General features: G+C 54.3%; 1 long non-coding RNA gene across 2 annotated transcripts; it reads right to left on the reverse strand.

Moving 5' to 3' along the window:
• Positions 1-617: 617 nt before the first annotated feature.
• Positions 618-19,479, reverse strand: LOC120664183. Of its 2 annotated transcripts, none has more exons than XR_005670795.1 (2): positions 18,729-19,479; positions 618-991 (listed from the first exon to the last, which is right to left on the reverse strand). It is a non-coding gene; the product is annotated as an uncharacterized LOC120664183 (long non-coding RNA). The 2 variants fall into 2 exon arrangements; XR_005670794.1 differs by having other exon boundaries at positions 618-1,000.
• Positions 19,480-20,971: the final 1,492 nt, after the last annotated feature.

The raw sequence follows: 20,971 nt of genomic DNA on the forward strand, positions 1-20,971 counted from the left end.
GGATTGTTACTATAGTATCATTGTAGGCGATCATCGATTAATTACCGTCATTGGATTTATCGCGAAAAGTTACACTCATCCCTGAAAAGATTTTGCAATAGACGTCATTTAAGTCTTCATGCGGAGTCCAGAAGATGTACTGTTCCTGAATGCTAGGAAAGCAAACAAGGCCACGGTGAGTTGGAAAAAAAGATGCACTAATATAGCTTGAATTTGTGTACTCATGGCGGTTGAAAGCAAGTTAAAGCTAGGATCACGATCCGGTGTGTCAATTGTCGCTGTGTTCGCTTGACTTGTCAACCAACCAGGCAGCAGTATTGTTCTTTCATACTAAATCAGCACCAGTCACTAGCCAGTTAACAGTATTGTTCTCACAACAAATCAACACCAGCCATCAGCTACAGCCAAGCGAACACAGCGACATCGACAGATAGAATAGCTAATATACAGTGGCGGATCCAGGATTTACCCAATGAGGGGCTCATCTCCCTTCTTCTTCCTCCAGACCCCTTTCTTCTTCCTCTCTCCTTTCTTTTTCCTTCTTCTCCCTCCTGATTATGATAAAATCAGGAGATGCTAGGGATGCCACAATGTACGAGCGTCAGGATGCAAGTGAGTCGCGTTTGGGTCAACCGGTGACCGACCCAGCCTACCCATATGTAAATATTTTGGGTTTAGGGTTAGTCTGACCCATTACAACATTTACACTAGTGATCCAATGGGTTAACCCAAAATAGTTACACCCGCCTGGAGCTTTCACGCTCAGAAACACCATTGTTGGTCGGCTGGATGCCAACGACAACCACACAAATTCAGTGAGAAGCCTGCTGAGTCCCGACTACCACAAAAGCATACCAAATAGCTCCAGATTAAAATAGAAGCACGATCCATGACAGCAAATTTAAGAGCACACAAACTCAGTTAGAAGCCTCCTGAGCCTCCTCCTGAGTAGCTCCAGATTACAACAGAAGGGCACAAGGGGTGAAAAGGACTGCACAAACTAAACAGCCGATCAGACTACAGCTAGATGCCATCTCTAAATCTCTAAATAACGAAATCTCAGCCAAGCTCTCAACCCTCATTGGGCCACGTCTACTCTTTATCGAGAGCTGTCGGTTTCATTTTGAACGATCCAGATCAACGTCGCAACTCACCCGTCGCCTCGCATCCGGCGCCACCGCCTAGACTATTCTGGAAAGCAACTACGGTGAATTAAACTCCAAGCAAGACTCTTCGTCTTCTCCATCCCAATCATAAAAAAAACCTTGTAGGGTACCCAAAACCTTGTACTCGAGCAACAAGAGAGGCTCTAACTCTCCCGAGCGCTACAGTTGAGAGAGGCGAGAGGGCGGCGACTCGTGCTCCCGCCGGCGGGAACGCCGATCCCCTCCATCTCCGGCGGCTTTTCGAGCCTCGGATGTGTGGGGGATCCGCGTCTCCTTGTCCGGCGGTGTAGAGTAGGTCCTAGGTCATCTAGGTTTAGGTTTCTGGGCGCCGTCGGCGGCGTCGCGGCGGAATAAGTCCATCCAACTCCTTCATCGTCTCGATGGCGCTTTCTCTGGCGTCGGCGAGGGGCTGGTGAGGGCGGGGTCTGACGGAGCTGGGTGCCTTGCTGCCGCGAGGTTGCTTCCGGTTCTCGGAGATTCCGAGGTAGGAGACATGGCCGCGACTCTTCATCCAGGTATGGCTTGGAGGTCGCCGGCAGGATGCAGAGGGTTGGCTGTGGGATTGAGGTTTGCAGGGTGGGTGGACCGCTTCTCTTTTCTTGCCGTTCGCCGGCGGGGAGGGCGGATCCATGGCCAAAGGAGCTCGGGGTGTGTCCCCGGCCGATGCGCTTTCTTCGTTCTTCTCTACTGCGGCTCGTGTCAAAGCTTTGCAGCGATGGGGTTCCTTCTGGTCTTGGTGTCCATGTCATCTTGCTCTGGTGCTGGCCATGGTCACGACGGAGGAAGGCGACGGCGTCGGCGACGACCGGTGGCCACTGCAAGTGCAAAAGATCTACAGGATTTTGTTGTATTATTCTTTTTCTTTAGGGTTTTTTGTGCAAATGTGCGTGGACAGCTGTTCCCTCTGTATGTTTCTAGTAGGTGCCTGTATCGTCTGGGTCTTGTACACATATGCTGCTTGGTATAATACAGGTATCTTTTATCAAAAAAATCATTAAAAAAAACTCTTCCTCTTCTCCGTCCCAATCGTCAAAACTCTGCATCCCAACTCCTCGTAGCACACTACCACTCATCCAATCTCAAGAAGACAGGTAAACTCGAGTTCTCCTTTCGATTTCAAGCCGTCCTTGTTTGTTTCGATGCTGTGCTAGCGAGATGCGCCACCGACGGCGACACCCCGAATCAGCGCCACGCCGCCACCCCACCCGACGCTCACTGCCGGCGAACAACCATAGCGGCCGTGCCATCAGCACACACGCGCTCGCCACGAGCTGCGCGCGGCCTTGCACCGCCTCACCCGCGCCTCCGCGAGCCACGGCCGTGAACCCCAACCGACAGCGGCGGCACCACCCCAACCGACGCTCGACCCGCAGCGAAGCCGGAGAGACGCGACCACAGCACAAGGCACCTGGCGCCCGCTCAGGCTCGGAGACCTGAGAGAGCGCGCGCGGACGTAGCCAAAGGAAGGGCGCTTACCCTCGTCGTCGCCTGCCTGGCGCCTCCCTTCCCTGCCCTTGGAGCTTCACCGAGCACGCCATCCAGCGCACTTGCAGGTGGAGTGCTCATTGGAAGATGCCCGATAGCTGCTCGACGAAATGTCTCCAAGGCAAGCTACTCACTGAACCAACGTTGGAACCAGACGTCTTCTACCTAGGAACAAGGTGGCAATAAGGTCCTTGGCCAGTGGCCACATCTTACTTGCGTTCGATGAACAAGGTAGTATAGCATTTGATAAAATTAGCTCTTTGTTGTCCAAGACCTGCTATGCAGATGCATGAAGGCTCTTCGCTAGTCTTCACTAGTTCTTCTCTCCACCCGCCCTGCCGCCGCCGCCGTCAATCAAGAGTTGCGCGCGGGCGCGGCGGCGCGGGTCGTTGGCACGTCGTAGGCAGCCGCACCTGTGTGCTTCTTGGGCATCTCCAGATGGGGACGTGGCAGGCGCCGTCCTCCCTCGCCAGCCGGCCTCCTCATGCAAAGGCAGCTGGTGTTGACTCATGTGCCAGCTCGTCTCCCGGTGGGTCCTCATGAGTCAGACTACTAGATCGAGGCTCACGTCAGCTCCACCGTACCAGTACGGACTACGGAGGACGACACGGCCGCCTTTTTTTTTTGCCTTGTGCAGTTGTGCTGACGCCATCGTCTCCATGCACTGCACGTGGGTTCTCCTTGTGCAGTTGTCCTGAGCGGGGGCCTGCTAGATCGGGCCCACCACGTCAGTCTCACGATCACGGTTACCTAATCCGGAGCCAAACCGGCATGATGCAAATTTGTGCAAGTACTGTCCAAAACACATAATGCAAAACGCTCGTCACTACGGTAATGACGGCACTGCATCATACTCCATCCATAATACAAAACACACACGTACTTTGAGGTTCAAGCTTTAAAAATCGTAACCTGTAATCAATTATGTACATTTTTTTTAAACTTTGTAGTGAAAAATACTATCATTTGATCTTATGTTTAAATCTACAACTTTCATATGGCTAGCTTTTTTGTTGCTATAAATCTTATGATAGGGAGATACTAAAAGTTACTCCCTCTGTTTCAAATTATAGATTGTTTGATTTTTTTTACATCAAGTAAGACCACTTATCTTATTCAAAAAAATTTATGCAAACATAGTCAAGTTTAAATCATTCTTGAAGAACATGTATTGATAAAGCAATACAGAACAAAAGAAATAATGCAACAACACTAATTCATTTTTTTTCAAAAAAAATAACAACAATGCTATTCGAGAATAACTAATATTTAGAAAAGATCAGACATTGAGTGATTCGTCTAATAATCAGAAATTTTACTCCATGTATAAACTTGCATTCGGAACATGATTGTTTTAGAGATGAACGGTCTCCAAAAGGGGCCCATTAAGGTCAATTTCGTGGGCTGGTTCGTTGAACCGACGGGCCGACCCACACCACCCCCATTAGGAGTTCGCACATCCACCGATTCATTTGGCCCTACTGTCCCCCGACTTGAACAGCCATGCCGCGCCGCCTGTGTCTGGTAATCGTCTCGCTAACGAACACCAACTTCTCCGTCTCCTTCCTCCCCTTCCTTCCCCTCCTCGAGTCCCCGGCGAATGTAGCGGTGGCAATCCTGCTCCGTCGCTGCAAGGAACCACACGGGCCGGCGTCTAGAATGGAGTTCCTCCCGGACAGCCTGCTCGTGCGGCTCCAGAGCCGCGCGCGGGAGACGTCGTATCTCCACGCCGATGAGGATGGCATCGGCATCTTCCTTCGGCCTCACTGCGCATCCGCGAACGCGGAGTGGGAGGTGCAGCAGGTCTAGCACGACAGAGCCGACAACGTCCTTCTCCACAGCGCCACCTCCGGACGCTACCTTGCGCGAAAGCGTTCAGCGTGGGTTGTGGCGGCGGTCTCGTCTTCCTGCGGAACATGCACTTCAACCAAAACCTCCGGCCCGCGGGCTGGCACCGCTCGGGACACAATTACGTCACCGCTGACTGCAAGAAGGGCCCGACGGCGCACTGGTTCATTGAGGCAGCTCTTCCCCTCAACCCGGCGCCGCATGTACACCTGACTCAGGTGAGTTCTGCATCCTTTCCTACCTCCCTCACGCTACCTTGGTCAGGGCTGGGTTTCTTGCAGCCAGCGATTCAATCTTTCCCCTGGGCATGATGTTACTCTGGGTTTTCCTCGGCGCAAGCTTCTGCCAACGGAGATTGTCCCCATCCGGGTCCCAAGATTGGCAACGGAGAGTGTTAGCGCCGCCATGCTATCGGTGCTCGGCAAGCGAAACAGATTCATCGGCTACATCGACGTTGGCTCCGTCCTCGGCCTGGTCGAGGTGCTGGACGGAAGCGGACAGCTTCTGCGGGTGATGAGCGCGCGCTCAAGGATGCGCTCGGAGGAGGTCTGCTCCCACATGAGCTGATTGCGCTCGCCTTGCTTGTCGGGAGGGGTGGCGGTGTGAAGATGTTGCCCTTGCTCGTCATTGTGAACGAAGCCCACGGTAACGACAGCGATGGCAACACAGCTGGTGTGGACGACATGGCCACGGGCGCTGATGCAGACCAGGGCAGTGACATCGCCGACGAGGACGAGCCCAACCCGGACTAGGGTGGTGACGGCGCCGACGCCGAGGCCAAGGAGGTCGCCAATGCCGATACAAACTAGGGCGATGAAGTGCTCGAGGACGATCTCGCCGGCACCGTCGTGGGTGCCGGCGCGAGGTCCTGCAGGGTGCTGAAGTGCCCGAGGACAATAAAAACATCTCGCTACAAGATCAGATGGATTAACTGTTGACCCATGCATGATCTGAATCTGATCAGTTGCAACGTGTGGTGACAGTCTTGGCTTTGATTGTCCGCAGATACTTGCCGGACACGCTCAACATGCGGAACATCATGGCGAACGAGCGCGCATCATCAGCGTCGAGAACGTTGATGAAGGGTGAGCTGGAGCGCTCCGGGTCCGCCATTTACTCGCACTTGTACTTCTTGGGCATGTCCATGACGTGGTAGGCACCGCCGCTCTCCTCCGCCAGGAAGAACTCCGGCATGTCGAGCTCCAGATCCCTCTTATTACCCGCCGTGCCATCGTCATCGTTTTGTTTTTGAAAATAACTATGAAATTCTAGGATTCCCATCCAACTAAGTTATCGTTTCAACATCATACTGCTCAGCGTTCTCCATCTTGATCTTCTTCATGAAGTTATGATCTCCAAAGGAGCCTTTAGGACACTGATATTTACACAAGAGTAAAGTCTATTTTTGACCATCCAACTATCGACTGCGTCCGGATTTGGCAATGCAACTCTAAAACCGGACATCCGCAGCCATCCAACTCTTAAAACCGTTCATGTTTGGCCATCGAGCTGTTTTGCTGGGTAGTTTTGCTGAGTTGGACGCCACGTGGCGGTGGGACCCACCTGTCAGGCCTCCTCTCCCTCCTCTCTCCTCTTTCTCTCTCCCTCTACCTCTCCTCTCTCCTGTCCCCGTCGGCACGCGCGCCTGAGCTCCGCCATCCCCGTCGGCCAGGTAGGCGGCCGGAGCTCCGCCATCCCCGTCGGCATGCGCGCATGAGCTCGAGCTCCGCCGCCCAGGCCGGCGAGTGCGCGAGAGGGGCGGGGCACACCGGAGCCGAGACAAGCGGAGGACCTGAGGCGGCGGCGGAGGAGGAGCCGGAGAGAGGGAGAGGAAGGAGGAGGGAGCAAGGGCGGGGGACGGCGCGGCCGCCGGCGGCCCCTGCTCGCCTCGCCGACCGACGCCACCGTGTCGAGGGAGCCGGCCAGGGCCACCGCCGTCGCCGGAGGCCCGCGCGTGCCCTGGCCCGTTTGCCGCCGTCCGGCCCCGATCCGCCATGGGAGGGAGGAGGAGGAGGTGCTCCCGGATCCGGCCGGCTCCGGAGCTTGAGGGCCACCGCCCTGCTCGCCTTCGTGGGCTGGCCTCCGCGGTGCCCGGCGCCAGAGGAGGATGGGGAGCAGGGGTCGCCGAGCCGTCCGCCCGCGCGCGGGATGCCTGGCCGATCCCGCCGCGCGCCGGCTCCGCCTCGTGCAGGCCACCGGAGCTTGTGGCGGAGGGGTGCGGGAGGGGAGGGCCCCAGGGAGCCTCGCCGCGCCAGCCGCCGTAGCTCCTCGGCCTGGTGCAGGGGAGGCCGCCGCAGCTCCTCGCCCGCCGGCCCGGCGCGGAGGGAGCAGGGGAGGCCGGCGGCCACCGCTCCGCCCTACACCGCCGCAGGAGCTCCCGCCGTGGAGGGGAGCAGGGGAAGGGGAGGCCGCCGTAGCTCAGCGGTGTTGGACAGGAGAGAGGAGAGGTAGAGGGAGAGAGAAAGAGGAGAGAGGAGGGAGAGGAGAGCTGACAGGTGGGTCCCACCGCCACGTGGCGTCCAACTCAGCAAAACTACCCAGCAAAACAGCTCGATGGCCAAACATGAACGGTTTTGAGAGTTGGATGGCTGCGGATGTCCGGTTTTAGAGTTGTATTGCCAAATCCGGACGCAGTCGATAGTTGAATGGTCAAAAATAGACTTTACTCTTTACACAATCATATCATCTCTCTAAAGATACTAATCCTTCTTTTCATTTCTCTTTCACCAATCAAAATATCCATCATTGTACTTAGCATATTCCCCATTGGGGGAAAGCTAAACCTCACCCGAGTGATTTGGAGGCTCTCCTCACTCGAATTTTCTTCTTTACCATCTATACCTCCTTCTCCAACTCCGGCGAGCATCGCCGCCGAGGTTAGGGTTCGGGTTCTGGGTTGCTGGGGAGCCGCGGCTCACCGCCAGCCTTAGAAGGAGGGCCGGCGGCGGGGGTGGTGGTGGCGGGAAGAGGCGGCGGGAGAGGCTGGTGTAGTGGTCGACGCGGGCGGGCTAGGGAGGCGGCGGTGGCCGGCGCAAGGAAGAAGAAGGTGGGGAGGGGTGGTGGCGGGAGGTAGAAGATGAAGGAGAGTTGTTGGATTTTAATCCAAGGGTCCAAAAAATCGAGTGAGAAGAGGTGTTATTTCACTCGCGTGAGGGATAGACACTCGCATCTGGACAAGAGGGGAGGAGATCATCTCTATATAGGTGCTCATGTTTATTGTGGTGTTACCATGTGGCAACTTCCACACTCTTCTTTACAAAATATCTAACTCTAGAATTTTCACTCATCCTTATCCAACCATGCGTCCATGCCAAATATCTCATTCAAGAAAATTCCTACCTTTCCATAAAGCATGACAACTTCTCACTCCTATGATTTCCAAATTCTTCTAGAATCTTTTCAAGTATGCACTATTATTTTCAGCAAAAATCTTACCACAGTCACCTTTAAGGTTTCACAAATATATTAATTGACCACATTTTTATCTACAATTAATAAAGAAAATAGTTGATGAGAATGCAGAGAGAAAACATAATTGTATCAATAAACAATAAAAAATATTCACAGTACAAGATCAGATGAAATCGACAGTTGATCCATGCATGATCTGAATATGATCAGTTGCGACGGGCAGCGGCCATGATTTGCCGGAGACCCTCAAGGCCTCAATATGCGGAATAGCATGGCGAGCCAGCCTGCCTCGTCAGCGTCAGGGGCGGAGCCAGGAATTCTGAATAGGGGGGGGGGGCGACTAAACCCGATCACCATAGTATATTGTATATACGAATACAATGAGTATATTTCATCAAATATTCGCTATGTATGTAGACCCAAAGCACATTTAAGTACACAAATGCATAATACGATTCATAAAAACAATACATGAAAAAAAGGTTTAGCGACACTAACATTTTTCATTTGAGTCGAACTCTGCGTGACTTCATGTCCCAGAAGCCGTCAATAAGTGATTCGGTAGTGAACTTTATTGCAATCTCTTTCTCAATGTAGAGTATCAAACAATCTCTTAGAAGGCCATCTCCCATTTTACTCCGAAGTCTTGTCTTAATCAGTTTCATTGCGGAGAATGCACGCTCTGTCGTTGCAGTTGTAACCGGTTGGGTTAGAACAAGCCGAATCAATCTGTCAAGTGACAACAAAAAATAATTAATATCTACAAACTGAAATATAGTGACAAAATAGTAAGCAACTAAAAATGAGAATAATAGGTGTTATATAACCTGTCAATCAAATAATAATCATCTGATTTTCCTGTTTCTTTTAGCCGACGGCAAAGATCAGCAACATGAACATCTTGTCCTTGTACTACCTCATTCACCTTGTCTTTCTTCTTGAAAAAAGATTCAATTGTCTTTAGTTTACGTTTATTCATGATTGCCCTAATGCCCTTTACAAATCAATAGCTCAATCAGATTCAAGATATTAGGATTTATAGGATCATAGTATCATACTACTTTAGTAGGAAAATAGAAGTTAAATAAGATAAAAAAATACGAAATGATTTCTCACCTAGGAAAATAGACGACATGGTTTATAGTGAGACCGATTGCCTGGCGCGGCAAATTGGCGCCCTGGCCAACAGGCGACGACCGCCGGCCGGCGGCAACGACAATCGCGAGCACTCCGCTTCACACTCAGGTATGCAGGCCGTAGGCGGACATTGGGGAATTGGGGAGGCCGCCAGGCCGGACGCGAGAGCGATCGCGAGATGCAGCAGAGATCGCTGGGAAGGGGAGGCGTCGCGAGTCACGAGATGCGGCAGGGATCGGGAACGTGAAGGGGAGGCGAGACGTCGCTGGGCCCTGGTGCTTGTCGATGGAGAATTGGGAGAGGAAGGGTGATTAGATTGTTAAAAGGCCAAGGCCCAAGTGAGTTTTTCTTTGGCCCATAACATTAGATTAGTGGATTGAATAGAATTAAGAGTACTGAATTTTTTTTTGCAACTTTGTTGGGGGGGCCATGGCCCCTGCTGGCCCCCCTGCCTCCGCCACTGGTCAGCGTCGAGAGCGTTCGTGCGGGGCAAGACCGAGCGCTCTGGTCCGCCATGTACTCGCACTTGTACTTCTTGGGCATGTTGGTAGGCGCCGCCACTCTCCTCCTCCGCCGCGAAGAACTCGGGCTTGTCGGGCCCCAGCCCCTCTTATTCCCCGCCGTGCCGCCGCCGTCATCAGTCAAGAGGTGCAAGCGGGCACGGTAGCGCGGGTTTGCTGCCACGCCGTTGTAGCCGCACCTGTGCTTCTTAGGCATCTCCACGTCGTGGTAGGCGCCGTCCTCCCTCGCAAGGAACGCCGGCCGGCCCAGCTCCAGCGCTCTCTTCTTCCTGCTAGGGTCCCCGTGCGCCGCCGGTGTCGGTGTCGAGGCCTCCATCTCTCCACGTGACCGGTAAATAAAACCCCATTCTGGTAAGGGAGCTCATATAGACGGCGGCGGCGGCGGATCCGAGCGTGGCACGAGTCCGAGTCGTGGGACGAGTCGGATTAACTCTAGGAAGTAGAACTAATTCGGCCTCCTCACACGAAAGGCAGGCGTTGATCAACGAGCGAGTGTTCAGAGGAAGACGAGGAGCCAGGCCAGCCTGAGTTGATTCCTCTGCTCCATCATCACTCACAGGGGGCGGGCACACTAAAAACAACAGACCGCCATAACGAGCAGAGGATGGCATGCTGGTCATCAGTTGCTGCAAAGCAGGGCTTTGCATTGCAGGAGGACAAGTCAGTGCAGGAGGTTCTCGACAAGTAGCCTCACATCACAACTCACTGAATACATGAAATCGACAAACACCAACGGCACAACAGAGTACTCCAATTGTTACATGCGTGGCTATCTGCTGCTGTGCAGAAGAAAAAGACATATAGTTTTACTGTAACAAACACATGGACAAATGTACCTTGCTGCTGTTACATGCGTGCAGATCAGGAGCCAACAGCATCAGCATGCAGTTCTTCACACTTCAAATTGATTTGCAGGTATTTCGGGTTGGAGAACTGCACGTTTGGAGGTGATTTGCAATTCATGAGCTATTGAGGTTCAGGAATTTCACTCAAGGCAGGCAGGTAGGTAGTAGCACCAAGCGTCCCAGCCACCAAGCCAGGCAGGATACTTTTCAACTGCAGGTTTCTGATAAGATGCCGAGCTCGCATGCTCTTCGATGGCCGACGGGAAGTGAGCGAGACCAATCGGTCATTCAATTCCAAACCCACTTCGTAACCGGCGGACTACCATGGCATCAGCCTGCTACTGGCTTGCTGCAGCAGTGTGCCACGGACACCCAACGCGGTCACCACCCCTCCTCCGTCTTCGGAGCGCCGGCCCTGAAAAGAACCGACGACCAGACGCTCGCGCTCGTCTCGTCCGCGACGCGCTCTTTGCAGGTGCGGCGCCAAGGTCGGTGACTGCCAATTCCAGCGCGAGCAGCTTCTGCCATGTAATCGCCATGGCCGGTCGTGGCCGCGCGTCCAGTGCGCGCTCGAAGTAGCCTCGCCGGAAGCCGGAGCGGACGCAGCACCTCGACGAACACGTCCGATCACGATCACGCCACCGCCGCACACAGTCACCGGCGAAGTCTCCAGAGCCACCTCGGTCACCGGCTTTGCCGGCCTGCCGCGCCGCGCGGGCCTGGCGAGGAAGACGCACTCCAGCTGCCCCAATCTGGACCGCAAAGGTCGGATCGGACGGCCTGTAGGCACCCCAGGGGTGGACGGTATTTGAAATACCGTCCAACTAGGTCGGTATCCGTCCAGGGTCCACCCTTGGGTCGCCGCCGGCCACTGCGCGCTGGTCTCGACGCCGAACTCGGGCTGTGCTGGGCGCGGCGGGCGGCGGACACGGCGAGCACACACACAGAGCTCTGCCGAGACGGCGGCCATGCCGGAGAGAGTCGCATCCGCCTCACCGCCGCTAGCTTTACTTTGTCGCCTTGCCTGCTCTTCCTCCCGGAGTCCTCGCCGCGCGCCGCGACAGGGAGCGAAGCGATGACCAAGACCATCCAATCCTCATCGTCTTCCAAGCCGTGCGGCAGCCCACCATGGCCTCAGGGCTCTGGCTGCTGATGCCGCAGTGTGGCGCGGAGGTTGGTTGCCGGCGCTGGCTCACAGGATCCCCGCCCCGACCGCGCGTTCCGGACACCGTCATGGCTGGTGCCTGCCGCACCGAATTCAAGCGCAAGAAGGTCTCCAATCGGCGCCGGGACAAGCCTCTCCAGAGCCCCAGATGCCTAAGCGGGCGAGGCGCTTCCGCAACCACGTCGTCTGGTCATGTCGGCGCGGCGGCGCCACGGCTGGTCACCATCTTTGCGCCTGACGAGGAAGACGTGCTCTATGGTGCGCCTAATCTGGACCGCCGAATCTCGATCGCACAGCCTATAGCCACACACGGGTGGACGGTATTTCAAATACCGTCCAGCCCTGGGGTCCAACTCCGCGCCCGCGCGGCTTCACGCCGCGGCTTGCCGGAGCGGAAGAGCACCCAGGCCGTACATAGCTTCCGATGCCGGCGATATCTACGCTTGATTCACTGTCGTATTCCGGCAGGCCGCGAGTGTTCCCTCCAACAAGCGCGAGCAGCTTCTAATCACCATGGTCGGTCCTGGCGGCGCGTCCAGTGCGTTGCGCCGGGAGTAGAGCCGCCTCGCCGGAAGCCGAAACGGACGCAGCACCTCGACGAGCACATCCATCCGTGATCTCGCCAGTCGCCACAGCTGGCCACCGTCGCCGGCCAAGTGAGCAAGTGGCCGGCTCGCCGCTTCTCCTCAGCCACCGCGGCCACTGACTGCCGCGCCGCGCGTGCCGGGCGAAGAAGACGCTCATGAGATGCCCCCATTCTGGACCGGACGGCCAATAGGCACCTTGGGGTGGACGGTATTTCAAATACCGTCCACCCCGTCGTTATCTGACATACTGTCCAGCGTCCAGCGTTGGAAGCCTGCGGCATGCCCAGCCACCACGGCGCCGAACTCGGACCGACGGGCTGCGCTGGGCGTGACGTGTGGCACGGTGCGCACACAAAGCTCCGCTTGGACGGCGGCGGCCGGCTGCTCGGCTTCCGTCGATCCTATGCCACGCCGGAGAGAGTCACTTCCGCGGTCCGCCTCACTGTCGCTGGCCTTACTGCGCCCCCTGCTCTTCATCTCGGAGTCCCCGCCGCGCGCGTGACGCGACACGCGGCTCTGACGCGGCCTTGCTGAAGACGCAGAAGCAAGTTGCAGCAGAGCTCGTGTGAGCATGGCGAGAACGATGGTGCACGCGAGGTCTCCGCCATTTTGGTAGGCGGCGAGGATGGCCGATGGCGCCGTCGTTAGTATGGAGAAGATTTTTCATAACCTGCATGCCGAGTTTGCATGCTGAACTAGTCTGACAGATGATGTACGACAACCGGGTAAATCGCATTTGAGGCAGGAGTTGACATGGCCGGAGTTGGCCATCCGAATAATTCCGGAGCTCATTGCTGGCAGCTTTTAAGTTTCTGGGTCGACCGGGTCAAGGAACGGGGTCGAGAGTTGTCACTTTATAAAATTGTGGTACGAAGAGGGTATACCTCTATGGAACGATAAATTATTATGTGGAACGCAACTCTAATTCATCCGAGTCGATATCTTCGGGTCGATGCGTCTTTAAAAAGACAAAAACTATATATATATGCGCGCGCTATTAATGAAGAAACTAATCTGCACAAGCATATAAGAAACATACAAAATAGTATATCTAGATCATACTGCACGTACTCAGCTTATTATCTAACAAAAACCACATCAATCCGCTATCAATAATCTTCTTATCCCAATTAAATCTGCTAGCAATGGGGCTACGACCCCTCTCAAACCGGGATGCGATCCAACTTTTAATGAGACACTGACCTTTTTTGACCCCGACCCTCGAATCGAAACGGCGTTCCCGGATCGTGGGACGAGGCATCGGCTCCGAATTCTGTTACTATGATCCGAACACCCGCCATGAGCACCGCTCGGGACGTTGGCCGGCACCGTTGCAGCCGCAGCGGGGGCAGGGACAAGCCTCGCCGGAGCCCCGGGATGGCGAATTGGGCGAAGCGCTTCCGTTGTCCGCAAGTCGTGCTCGCGCCTGACGAGGAAGACGCTCTCCGCGGTCGGCCTAATCTGGGCCGCCGAATCCCGATCGCACGGCTTGCAACCACCCAAGGGGTGGACGGTATTTGAAACACCGTCCACCCTTGGGGTCCAATTCCGCGCTGGCGCTGCTCGCTTCAACGCCGCGGCTCGCCGGAGCGCGCGGCAGAGCACCCAGGCCGTCCCTTGATTCCCGGCGCCGGCATTCTAGCCGCTCCTCCGTATTCCGGCACGCCGCCTGCGGCTCCACCAAGCGCGCATCTTAGGCCTGACGGCCGGCGCCGTAGTCCAGCAGGTGGTCGGGCTGTCCATGACGCCGGCGGCGTGAGCGCACAGGGCGGTCTCGTCGGAGGTGAGTACGCGGTGACTGCTTCGATGCCGATGCCGTTACTCATAGTCGATGATCTTCGAGGACCCTCTCGTCGTGGCCTCGTGTGTGCTCATCGGGAAGGACTGTTGCAGTCGCAGCTAACGAACAAGGATGTCGTTCCTACTGCAAAATCAGCTCACTGAAGCATTACGAGTAGAGGAAGACGAAGAGCCAGAGCAGAGGAAGACGAGGAGCCAGCCACAGTTGATTCCTCTGTTCCATCTGTTTCCGAGCAGAGGATGGCAATTGGCACGCGTGTGCCTGCCGATCATCAGTTGCTGCATGCAGGTCATTGCGTTGCAGCAAGAAATGAAGATATGCCGGAGATGACACAAGAAGCCTCACATCAAACTCACTGAACATGTGGCACAACAGAGTACATCTCCCACAATGAGAAGACGGTGTTTATCTAGTTTTGTACAGAAAAATGTCTTACTGTAACGAAAAATGTCTTACTGTAACGAAAAATGTCTTACGGTGCAGATCAGGAAACAGCTGCTGCACGCAGTTCTTCATACTACTAACCAATTCTTCATAAACTAGGAGCACGGCAAGCAGCCTGAAATAAACCTCATCACAAATATGACGGATTCAAGTAGCCCAGGTAATGCACACATGATTTTGCAATTTATGAGGTTCAAGTATTTCACCGAATACATACAAACAAGTAGTAGCACCAAGCCAGGCAGGATACATCGAACCAAAGAATCCAAGAATATTTAATCCTTCCTGGTTGTGTGGAGGAACTAGCTGTTCAAAGGTCCTCTCAATATTGATCACATCCACTTCAGAATAATGGAATAATGACTCGTTTGTGTCTTCAGTGCAACCTAGATTAATTTTTTTTCTCAGATTCTTTTTCTTTATTAGCAACGAATCTGTAACATTTTCATCTGCTACAGCATGATTGTTAGATTCAGTGTTACAACAAATCACTAGCGTTATGAAATTTGTACACACTAACCAGCAAGAGGCTGCTGCTGGCTTCCAAGAACCTGACAAGAACAGACAACCAGACGACGCCCGCATTCGTCTCCTCCGCGACAACGTCCTGCCTCGCAGTCGCAGGAGCACCGCCGCCGGGACGCGTTCTGGACGTGTTCTTCGCTGTTGGCGCGCCAGTTCCAGCGCGCGCAGCTGCCGGTCTCCTCCAGTCCCGGCATCCGCTCGTCCAGTGCGCGCGGCACCGGGACGAGCGAGCCTCGCCGGAACCCCGAGCTGGTGCAGCATGCCCCCGGAATCACGGACCCGTATGATCGCGATGGCGCCACCGCTGGACGCCGTCGTCGCCGGCGAAGTGAGCAAGTTTCCGCTTCTCCCGAGCGGCTGAGCCACCGGACCACCGCCGCGGGCACCGGCTGCCGGGCCGCGCGCGCCTGCGGGGAAGACGCTCTTGAGATGGCCCCTAATCCGCAGATCCAGACCGCACATGTCCCATCGGACGGCTTTTAAGCACCCAGGGGTCGACGGTATTTCAAATACCGTCCACCCGATCGGCATCTTAAATACCGTCCGCGCTTGGGGTCCTACCGTCCCACGGTGAGCCGTGGCGCCGCCGAACTCAGGCTGTCCGTAGCCTCCACCCCCTACCTCGTAGGCACCTGGGAGGCTTTCCATCTTGCATCTGACCAGCCATGGAGGCGAGGGGGCCGACGGGGATGCTGACCGCCTGGACGGGCGCCGGCAATGCTCTGCCGAGACGCCGGCGTCGGCGGCCAGCTCAGCCCAGATGTTCAGACGGCTGTGACTCTCTCCGGCGGGGCGCGGCAACGTGGAGGAGGCGACCGCCGGCGAGTCGCCGGAGCTTGGTCCGAGCGCCATGCGTCCGCTGGCTAGATGCGTCCGTCCAGCACCCCCACCCCGTCGATCCCTTAGCATGTCATTGGCTAGATGCGAAGACGCCATGACTCCGAGGTGTCGGAAGTCGGAACCGGAGGGGATTAGGGATAGAAGCTAAGGAGACCTGCAGAGTGCTGCGCCGCTCCGGCGAGCCGCGGCGTCGAGGCGCGCGGGCGTTTCGTTGGACCCCAAGGGTGGACGGTATTTGAAATACCGTCCACCCTTGGGCATCTACCGTCCGCCGGATCGATATTGTGCGACCCAGATCGGCGTACGGAAGGAGTCTCCCTTCCTCGTGGCCTCGTCTGGCTCACCGACCCAAGGCCGTGGTGCTCTGCTGGGCGCCGGCTGAAGACTTGCTTGCTTTGCCAGCTAGGTGGGCTGGCATCAGCAGCCGCCGGAAGCCATGCGTGGTGGGCTGGCTGCTGCCGTCTCAGAACTCTGAAGAGGAGGGTTGGATGCGCGGGCTGGGTCCCATGGCCGTCGGCGAGCGGCGCGACCCGAGACGCGCGCTTGTGCAGACTGGAGACATGGTGCGGCTGCACCGACGCCGCCCACGCCGTGCCCTGGACGCCGCCCCATCCAGATTCCAGACTCCATGCTTGTGTGGTTACATACATCAGTCTATATTTCTCATGCTTTATTGTGCAAAATATCGGTCGAGACTTCTTCAAGTGTCCATACTTGAGGGAACATCAATCAGCTGATTTTGCAGGTGCAATGGCAAGCCAAGGCTAGCATCAGACCATTCCTGGGATCATGATTACTGTCATCCCTGCTACGATTATATTGGTCTGAATTCTGAACTGATTTTTCTTTCTGATGAATACCCGAACTGATTTTTCATGCCGTCTGTTAGTCAACAGGAAAGTAGAATTCCTAACCATATGGCAGGTCCAGTTCAGTGCAGCACTGATCTTTGCTATGTTCAGTTAAGCGATCGCTGGATTGTTGATTGGATTGGCCTCTGATGGCCTGTCCAGCGAAATTCAGAGGTAGAACCAACCAACCAATTCACCAGGCCAACGCATGCGGCGAGGCGAGGGATGCAGAGTTCGCGAAACTGCAGACGTGGATCGCCGGAACGCGACGGTTCTCCGGCGAGCCGCAGCGTGCCGCGGGAGCAGCTACGGCGCTGGCACAGGTGCGCGGGAGACCAGAGTTGCAGCTGCATGGACATGAGAGTTGCGTGGTATGGCTGGCGGCGTTGCTTGCATTGCAGCGATGCGCCTCCACTGGCCGCCGTCGCCGGCGAATCGAAGCGAGCAAGTTGCCGCTTCTCCCGAGCGGCCGAGCCACCGGACCACCGCCGCGGGCACCGGCTGCCGGGCCGCGCGCCTGCGGGGCAGACGCTTTTGTGATGGGGATGTCCTCTAATCCGCCAATCTGGACTGCACATGTCCAATCGGACGGCGTTTAGTAAACAGGGTGGACGGTATTCGAAACACCGTCCGCCCGTCGGCATCTCAAATAGACAAAGGGTCTGTTTAGTTTATTTTGCAAAAAAAATTTATAAAGGAATCTTGGTCATTTGAAGTAATAAATGAAATTTATTTACAATTTTTTTGCATAGATGGGTTGTAAATCGCGAGACGAATCTAATGATGCTAATTAATCCATATTTAATCAATAATTAGCGGATGGTTACTGTAGCATTACTGTTGCAAATCATGGATTAAGTAGGCTCATTAGATTCGTCTCGCGATTTACAGTCCATCCATGCAAAAAGTTTTGTAAATAAACTTCATTTAGTGCTTCAAATTAATAAAATTCCGTTGCAAAATAATACCTTTACGGTGTTTTTGCGTTTACATGTAAAGAAATAAACAGTGACAAATACCGTCAGCGCTTGGTATCTTGCCATCCCACGGCGAGCCGGGGCGCCGCCGGCCGAACTCAGGCTGTCCCTAGCTTCCACCCCCTTCGGCCCTTCCTCGTTGCCACTCGGGAGCCTTTCCTTTCCATCTTGCATCTGACCAGGCATGGAGGCGAAGGGGACCGACGGGGATGCTGGCCGGGCGCGGCGGGACGTCATGTGGAGGACACGGGCGCGGACAGGGCTCTGCCGGGACGTCGGCGTCGGCGGCCGTTTGACGAGTGACGACCAATCGACCATCGCTGGCCTCCGTCGCGGCTCTCCCTCTCGGAGTCCTGGCCGCGCGCGCGGCCAGGGGCGCGACGCGGCTCTGTGCCCGGCCTGTTGAAGACGCGGACGCTGGTTGCGGAAACAGATCGAGGTCGCACGGCGAGGACTCGCCAATGGTGGACGCCACAGGCAGGCAGTAACAAAGTCGGGCGGTGGCGATGATGGCGCCGTCGTATGCAGCAGCCGCAGCCGCCATGTTCGCCTCCAATCCAGGTGCCGCGTGGGCCACATCAGTGAAGAAACACTCTGCACTGTCCGGCTTGACATCTTTTAATACTGAAATCGCGTCGCGGTTCTAGGCCACGTAGGCCGGAAGACATTGGCCGTCGGATCGCGATAGATAGGAACGTAAATTTTGCAAAAAAAACCTCAAGCTTTATTAAAATAAACACGGAGTCAATCAATTTAACGGAAAACCCCTCGGACTTTGTGGAATCTTACTTTACAAAAAAACCTGAAGTTTTAGTAATCGTGCCGCACTCCGTGAATTTTGTAAAAAAAACCCTGGCCTTTGTTAAAATAATTATGAAGTCCATCAATTTTATGAAAAACCCCTTAAACTTTTCAGTAATCGACCGGTACTCCGTCGACGCTAAATTTATCAAATAACCCCCGCAGTCTACCAATTTTACGAAAATCCCCCCAGACTTTTTGCAGTTCAATTTCTTGAAACAAACCTGAACTGGAGGGCATATTTCTGCGCGGCAACGCCGCGCAATGTTCTAGTCACTGAAGATACGTGAGGCTAATGTCACAAACTAAAATTCTCTCATTTACCTTGCTCGCTTGGCCCGGTTAATTCTTGCCAAATCAGATTTGGAAACTCTAGTCCCCTTGTCTCCTGGAGAAATTCTGGGCAACGGCATAATGCATAGTCAGAATGCATTGAGTGGAAGACAGAAGGAAGCTGCCATCACCTGCGGTCCGCCAGAAGGTGATGATCTTGTTGGAGGTGGCTGCGGATGCCGACGACGACGTACGGGTCTGACAGCAGGCTGGATCAAGGGACGATGTTGTTGGAGGTGGTTGCCGCCGTCCTCCACTGTCGCAGCCGCCGCCGAGCTCGAGGGCACAAGCGTAGGAGTAGGCGCGGCAGTCGCGGTCTGGGATGGAGAGCGGGCGGGGGGGGGGGGGGGGGGGGGGGGGTCCGACATGGCCGGCAAGGAGTTAATCGCCGACATGCTGCTCTTCCTCTACGCAGCCACCAACCTGGCGTCCCCGGCCGCCGTGCTCCGTTCCTCCAGCCTGCTCACGGCCGCAGCGCTGCGGCCGGCCGCCTCATCCGGATCCGCCTCTGCATCGGGAGGGGCGGCGTCGGGGACGAGGCGTGGCATCGAGATGAGGGGGGCGACGTCGACACGCGGGGGCCGGCGCGGCGTCGAGGGTCGAGAGGTGGCGCGGCGTCGAGATGAGGGCGGCGCGGCATCGAGGCTGAGGGCGCGGCGTGGTGGTGTCGCGATGGGGTCGGCGCAGGGGCGGCGCCGCGATGGGAGACGAGGGCTGCGATGAGATTGGGTTGAGTGGTTGACCCAGCCTCCTTAGCACTAATTGACACTAAAGTTTTATGTACCGGTCCAATGGGTAATTATACCAAGCTTTTATTTTTGGATACTGGATCATTAGGTCCACTCAACAAAATCTGCATCCTGGTACGAGCGGCGATGAGGAGGTAGCTAGCTAATGATTGAGGATTGTACGTGTTGGTCGAAAGCAAGTAGTTGCAATGCTAGATGTGCCGGTGTTTGTTAGTAACGATGACGCGAGGTCACTGTTAGATTGGCATACATGCAATGGCAGAGATGGAAAACTTAGAACTTTGTCATCATAGCCATAAGAAGAGTTCGCAGGTAGAGGCCGGGCAACTTTCTCCCATTTTTCCTCCCTTCCACATCCACTACGGGAAACGGGTCCTTTGCCGTGTGCCACAGTAAAGTCTAAAATACCCACGGCAAACCCTTTGCCGTGTGTTGCACACGGCAAAAGACACACGGCAAATAGGACCTTTGCCGTATGCCATTTATCGGGCACACGGTAAAAAGTTTGCCGAGTGTCAAAAAAAACACATGGCATAAATGCTTTAAGAAAACTGATTCTAAAAATAGAAAATTTTTAATTCAAATAGGACCCCACCGGTCAGCCACAGCCCATTCCACCAAAGTCAACTCGCAACCAATTTTCATGCACAACGCGGTCGACGGGTTTCGAACCCGCGACCTCCCCCTCACATCTAACCTTCTCTACCACTACACCACACACTCAGTTGTGTCTATACTTTATTTTCTTTCCCCATATACTATATTAAACCGAGTCTAAATTGCTTGTTTGAGACCCTAAACGAATTCAAATTAAAAAGTTGTCAACTACAAAGTTTCATAACTTTTCGAGATCTACAACTTTCGTTTTGGAAGTTTCTTCATCCGAGATTATTTACGAAATTTAAATTTCACTTTGCCGTGTGCCAGATCTGGGGCACAGTGCTTTGCCGTGTGACTTGATCAGGCACACGACAAACTTTTTTTTTACTTTTTTCCTTCTATTTTTGTTTCCTTCTTCTTTTATTATTCCAAATTGATTACCATGCACTTTGAATATACTTATCAAATTCACTCAACTATATATATTCAATTCTTCTACTCATATTATTGCATTATCTTATGCAGTTATAGATCAAAATTCAATTTATATAAATTCTATAATTGCACTTGATACATTAAAATTATCAAGTGGTTCCAAAAAATTACCAAAATTTTACACGAAACAATATATATTGTCTAGTGGCTATAGAAAAATTTTTGAAGTCAAACCCAAATTTGATCGTCACTTCCACTCCAAACCTAACTGCTTCCTTCTCAACTCTCTGATTCTTCTTCGCAGATGTTTCCAATTGTAAGCATCATACGTGACAAAATTGCGAAACCCACTCAAATTTTTACCGCAACCTCCACATATGATATCATGAGATATTGACAAATCTCATAATTTTCAGACTTCAATTGATTTTTTTAGAATTTTGAAATCAT

The sequence above is a fragment of the Panicum virgatum genome, chromosome 3N (assembly GCF_016808335.1).
Source record: "Panicum virgatum strain AP13 chromosome 3N, P.virgatum_v5, whole genome shotgun sequence".
Taxonomy (NCBI): domain Eukaryota; kingdom Viridiplantae; phylum Streptophyta; class Magnoliopsida; order Poales; family Poaceae; genus Panicum; species Panicum virgatum.